Source organism: Solanum tuberosum, unplaced genomic scaffold, assembly GCF_000226075.1.
Source record: "Solanum tuberosum cultivar DM 1-3 516 R44 unplaced genomic scaffold, SolTub_3.0 scf00223, whole genome shotgun sequence".
NCBI lineage: Eukaryota > Viridiplantae > Streptophyta > Magnoliopsida > Solanales > Solanaceae > Solanum > Solanum tuberosum.
Window position 1 is genome coordinate 635,598 of NW_006239146.1, and position 6,700 is coordinate 642,297.

Below are 6,700 nucleotides of genomic sequence, written 5' to 3' on the forward strand. Positions count from 1 at the left end.
AGGATTCAGGTTCAGTTGTGAGTTGGTAAGCTCCATCGTATCTTGGGGCTATCAGAGGATGTTTAATTTTGTTGTACAGTTTGGGTATAGTCGGGGCCTTGTCCCGACAGTGCTTATGTTACTCATAGAGGCTATTGTGGACACAATATTCTGGGTTTTCTTTTTGTATGTTTCAACCTCCAGCCAATAGTCTTGTCTTGCATATATAGGTGTGTGTGTAAGTAGGTATGTTTTCGGTTGTGGCCTCGTCGGCTAGATAGTACATCTTTATCTATTTTTATGGTTTGTCTACCATTGTTTGTATGGTTATTCTCTTTCAGGTCATGACCTCTGGGTCCAGGCTTCACTATTTAGAGGTTGTGCTGCCCAATATTTTTGCCTCACAAGTTTGGTTTAATTAGTATGTTTCAATGGGTAACTCGATGTTTTAGGGTATCGAGTGCCAGTTACGCCCTTATTTCGGGGCGTGACAAGTTATGTGAATAATTAATAACATAACCAAAGTAATAATATTTTATCCCTTAAATATACTTTCTAATATAAATCATAAGTAAAACTTAAAGCACAATACTTATAAGTATACCTATTATAGATGTAATTCAAACATAAAATATAAACGTAATCATCATGAAATGCAATAACCAAAAGGGACAAAAGTGGTTAACTCCAATTTAATTCTAAACCTAAACATTATATATATATATATAAAATTCGATTTTTTCGGTTTTTAAAAACCCGAAACCAAACCAAAAAACCAAAAAAAGTAATTTATTAATCCAAAACCAATCTGAAAAACCAAAAAAACCAATCCAAATAAAAATTTGATTTGATTTGATTTGGTTATTCGATTTAATCCGAATAGTGCACACCCCTAGTGTATGGTGATACTTCGAGAGTTGGGTTTGGTTGTGTTATGATGCAGGAAGAAAAAGTGATTGTATATGCTTTGAGGCATTTGAAGGCCCATGAGAAAAATTATCCCAATCATGACATGGAGTTGGCAACAGTAGTATTTGCTTCGAAGATTTGGAGGCACCATTTGTGTGGAGTTTATTGTGAAATTTTCACCGGTCATCGCAACTTACAGTAGATATTCAATTAGAAGGATCAGAATTTAAGACCACAAAGGTGGTTGGAGTTGATTAAGGATTATGACATGACTATCACCCGAGCATGGTCAATGTGATGGTGAATGCCTTGAGTAGAAAGGTATGCAAGTGTTTAAGTGACCAAGGAGAGTATGTTTATAAATTGTAACTATTTCAATGAAACTAATGAAAGCAAGTAAAATTGGTTGATATCATTGATTGAGAAAAATATCAAGGTTACGTCTCTCCTAAACATTTGTCTAGTATTCGATTTCTTAGACTTAGTTTATTTATCTAGTTGCTGATCTACGGAGTTAACAATATGATCATGCTCTTTCGAACTTCTAATCATCTATCTACATTGACCTCACAATTACATCTTTAGCAGAGATGTGATAGCCCAACATGAACGTATATAACTATCTTTCTGTTTCGTAATCAAGTAGGACCTTCTAGGTACATTCCTATTGTAAATGCAAATTAATTCTTTATTTTACTAAATTAAAGATTCTACTCTCTATATTCTTCGTGCTATCTAAATGATCTGTCTTCCTAGTTCACAGAGAGATTATTCTTTTATTTCAATGATAGCTAAGCATTGAAATAGTAAAAACAAGAATATAAAAACAACTAATATGGGTAAATAAACTTCGTCTACTAAATCATTCAATAAAGAATCATAACATAGTTATAAACCTTGAACAAGAGCGGTTAGCCGCTCATGCTCCAATTAAAACTATGATATAATGTATTGTTCATACAAAATAATGCTAGTATAGGCTTGGCGCGCCAGTGATAGCGTCAGTGGTGTAGAATTTTTGTCTCTTATAGCGCTTGGACTATGTGATATTATTCTCTCAAGTTTGAGATCTGGACGGAGCCTCTTAGGTGTGTGGCACCGGCCATAGCCCTAAGGGGCTCTGTCCAGATTTTGATATCCATGAATTTAACTTATTTAAATATAATTTTTGAATTAAATTTGAAACTAGATCAAAAGAAAAGACATAGAAAACAAAAAAAAATGAATGAAGGTAAAAAATACGATGAAGATAAAAAAATTTAAATACAAGGGAAAAAAATTATATGTATTGACTTAATTTAAATACAAGATAAAGAAAAAAAAGAAATTTTAATTAAAAAATTAAAACAAATGTTTTTTTTAAAAAAAAACTAAAAATTACACACATGGCGGACGCATGTTAAACAAACACAGTCAACAGGTTGAATGTGTCATATCAGCACAAAAGGTGCACGAAAATACAGAAAAAATGAGTTTGGGATAGTAGGACTCTGGTTAAGTTAAGATGTGTAGCTGGAATTTCGGTCATTGTTTAGTGGGTGCTTATGCATTATCCTAAAAAATTATTAATAGATTGTAAATATTTTTTAATACAATATACCTAGGTGATTTCCTCTTATATATAAAAGTCGTTGCCTTGCTTGACTTTTCCTCTTTTCTTTTTCTTTGATAATAAAATTCGGAAATAATTTATTTCAATATGAAAATTCGAAGTGAAAGAAAAACTTGTGTGTTAAAAGTAATTTTCGTTGAAATTTCCACAACTTTATTACCTTTAGGCGCAACAAAAAAGATATTTGGAGGCACACTGCGTCAAAAAATTAGTGCTTAAGTCAGTAATGCGTCTCACGCGACGAAAATCTAGATTACTAAGTGCCTTATTATGAGTATTGAAAATCGAATGAAAAATAAAAAATTATAAAACAAAAAAAAAAGTCATGTCTATTTCTAATATAATATCACGTCCAATCAGGTTCCTCAACAGCTCGATATATTATAATTAGGCTTAAGTCATCCACGACTCCTTAAAGTTGTCCGCATAATTCACTTGGACACCTGAACTAAGACTTGTACCTATTCAACACCTAAATTGTTCAAGACATGTACCTATTAAACACAAAACGCTGATGTGGCAAAATAAGTGTATCTCACTGCTGATGAGCGCGTGAATACATTTTTTTTTTTATTAAAGTAAATTTGTACCTACTTTCTTGACACTTGGCATGCATTGACTAAATAAATGAAAAATTAATTTAATTAAACATTAATCTTTAAATTCATAAAATAAAAAAATAAAAACCACCCTCACACCCATGTACAAGTCCTCTTCTTCTTCAACCCATCATTTTCAAGACTTCAAATTTCTCTCTCTTTTGTTTTGGCTTTTTTTTTTTCTTCATTTTTGGTAAACAAACTGCCTGCTAAATTTGCAAACAAACTGCCTGTTGAATTTGCAAGAAGAAGAAAAAAATCGACCATTGGAGTTAAAAAGTCGACCAATTGTGCATCTTTATTTTCAATAACTCCGATCGAGCAACCATCACCATTCATTAAACTTATTAAAAATGTTATAAATTTTTTTGCTATAATTCTGATTTCTCTTCGTTTTCAATTTCGAAATAATTTATCGATGTCGATTATTCTTATTTTGAGTAGCACGGGAAGAAAAAGAAAGAGGAAAGGATTTGGTGGGTGTATTCAGGAAGGGGTGGGGGAGATTTTTTTTTTGTTATCGCCGGAAAAATCGATGGTGAATGGCGATGGCAGAGTGACAGAGAAGAAGACGAAGGAGAAAGGGCAATAGGTTAGATGGGGTGGGGGTTTAGGTGGGAGTGGGGGAGAATTTTTTTTTTTTTGTCAATTTAATTTTCTATATTATTAAAGGCTGAAAATTATTTTTTATTTTTCAAAATTAAAATTATGGGCCCATGTGTCACGTGTCGTAATTTTATTCGTGATTTTGTCAAAATAATGTGTGTGAATTACACGCACAATATTTTTAATGCTAGTTGTCATTTTATGTTCAATAGATAAATATTCATTAATATTAAAGTGTCTAATAGGTAAGAGTCTTAGTTAAGGTGTCTAAATGAATTATGCGGACAACTTTAAGGGGCTGCAGATGACTTAAGCCTTATAATTATACCAAAACAAACAACCTAATTTTTGAAAATGACAGTAGCTATACAAATATGCTTGACTAATAAATCATTTATCGGTCTAATAATGTTATTCATTATATAAATATATATATATATATATATACATATATATATATACACACATATATATATACATATATATATATACACACATATATATGTATATATATGGGGAATATTCACATATAGCCACTCAAAAATAGTTTAATTATACTCCATAGCTATAGTTTGCTAATTACGATTTGTAGCTATATGTTATAGGGAGGAGAGTGGCAAGCGAGATAAGGAAAGGGAGGAGAGAGGCGAGAGAGAGAGTGGAGAGAGACGAATTGTATATGTATATCTGTCAAAATATTTGCATATAACTGGATCACGACTCATAGAATCTATTCCTAGTAATTGTTTATCTAGTGAGCGAGATTGGGAGAGGGAGGAGAGAGTCAAGTGAGATTGAGAGAGGGAGGAGAGAGGCGAGTGAGAGAGGACAGAGAGTGGAGAGAGGCGAAATGCATATGTATATCAGTTAGATAATTGTATGTATATAACTACTATATCTATGTATCAATTATTGTATTTGTATATCTGCATACAATTTGAATTCGTATACAATTGAATCAAGTTAAAACATTTGTATTTGTATATCCAATCTCTCTCTATCGCTTTATACAAACACAAATTATACATTATAATTGTATAATTTGTGTTTGTATAAAGCGATAGAGAGAAAGGCAAAAGAGAATTGGACAGGGGGGAATTTATATTTGTATAATTATAAGTGTATGGGACGGAGAAATATGTATTTATATTTGTATATCCCGTCTCTCTCGCTTTATATTAACACAAACACAAAATATACATTTGTTTGTATAAAGTGATAGAAATTGGCAGAATAGAAGTGAGAGAGAGATTGGGTAGGGAGAGGAGAGAGGTGAGGGAGAAAAAGAGTAGAGTGACGAGTGAGATTCGAGAGAGAGGGGAGAGAGGCGGGAGAAAGAGAGGAAGAGAGAAGAGAGGAGAGAGGAGAGAAAGAACGTAATTATAGCTAAAAGTAAGTTTCCAATTGTAATTAATGTAAATTGTATCTATGTTAGCTAAATAAATATCTAAATCAAGTGTAAGGATTTGTTGCTTCTTGAACCAAAAAACAGTTTCCATCGTTTGTTTTTCATATTTTTTTTTCTTTTGCAAACTTGGGAATTTTTCATCAAATTGAATGAAATTGTGTGTTGCAACTTTCTTTCAAATTTCTATAGCAAGACTTGTGCATAGACTTGATAATAATAACAAACATTAATTTCCCTATTTCTTTTCAGTTAGATAACTGTATATATATATATATAACTACTATATATATATGTATCAATTATTATATTTGTATATCTGCATATAATTAGAATTAGTATACAATTGAATAAAGTTAAAACATTTATATTTATATATCCAATCTCGCTCTCATTTTATACAAACACAAATTATACATTGTATTTGTATAAATTTAGTATTTGTATAAAGCGATAGAGAAAAAGGCAAAAGAGAATTAGACAGCGAAAGATTTGTATTTGTATAATTATAAGTGTATAGGGCGGAGAGATATGTATTTGTATTTGTATTTGTATATCCCGTCTCTCTCGCTTTATATTAGCACAAACACAAATTATACATTTGTTTGTATAAAGTGAGAGATATTGGCAGAAGAGAAGCGAGAGAGAGATTGGGTAGGGAGAGGAGAGAGGCGAGGGAGAAAAAGAGAAGAGTGACGAGCGAGATTCTAGAGAGAGGGGAGAGAGGCGGGAGAAAGAGAGGAGAGAGGCAAGAGAGAGAACGTATTTATATCTAAAAGTAAGTTTTGAATTGTAATTAATGTAAACTATAGCTATGTTAGATAAATAAATGTCTAAATCAAGCGTAAGGATTTGCTGGTTCTTGAACAAAAAAACAGTTTCCTTTGTTTGTTTTTTCCTATAATTGTTTCTTTAGCAAGCTTTTGAATTTTTCCTCAAATTGAATGAAATTGTGTGTTGTAGCTTTCTTTCAAATTTCTATAGCAAGACTTGTGCATAGACTTGATAATAATAACAAACATTGATTTCCCTATTTCTTTTCAATTAGATAATTGTATATATGTAACTACTATATATATTTATCAATTATTGTATTTGTATAACTACATACAATTTGAATTCGTATACAATTGAATCGAGTTAAAACATTTGTATTTGTATCTTCAATCTCTCTCTCTCGTTTTATACAAACACAAATTATACATTGTATTTGTATAATTTGTATTTGTATAAAGCGATAGAGAAAAAGGCAAAAGAGAATTAGACAGCGGAAGATTTGTATTTGTATAATTATAAGTCTATAGGGCGGAGAGATATGTATTTGTATTTGTATATCCCGTCTCTCTCGCTTTATATTAACACAAACACAAATTATACATTTGTTTGTATAAAGTGAGAGAAATTGGCAGAAGAGAAGTGAGAGAGAGATTGGGTAGGGAGACGAGAGAGGCGAGGGAGAAAAAGAGTAGAGTGACGAGTGAGATTTCAGAGAGAGGGGAGATAGGCGAGAGAAAGAGAGGAAGAGAGGAGGGGGTCGAGAGAGAACGTAATTATAGATAAAAGTTAGTTTCAAATTGTAATTAATGTAAA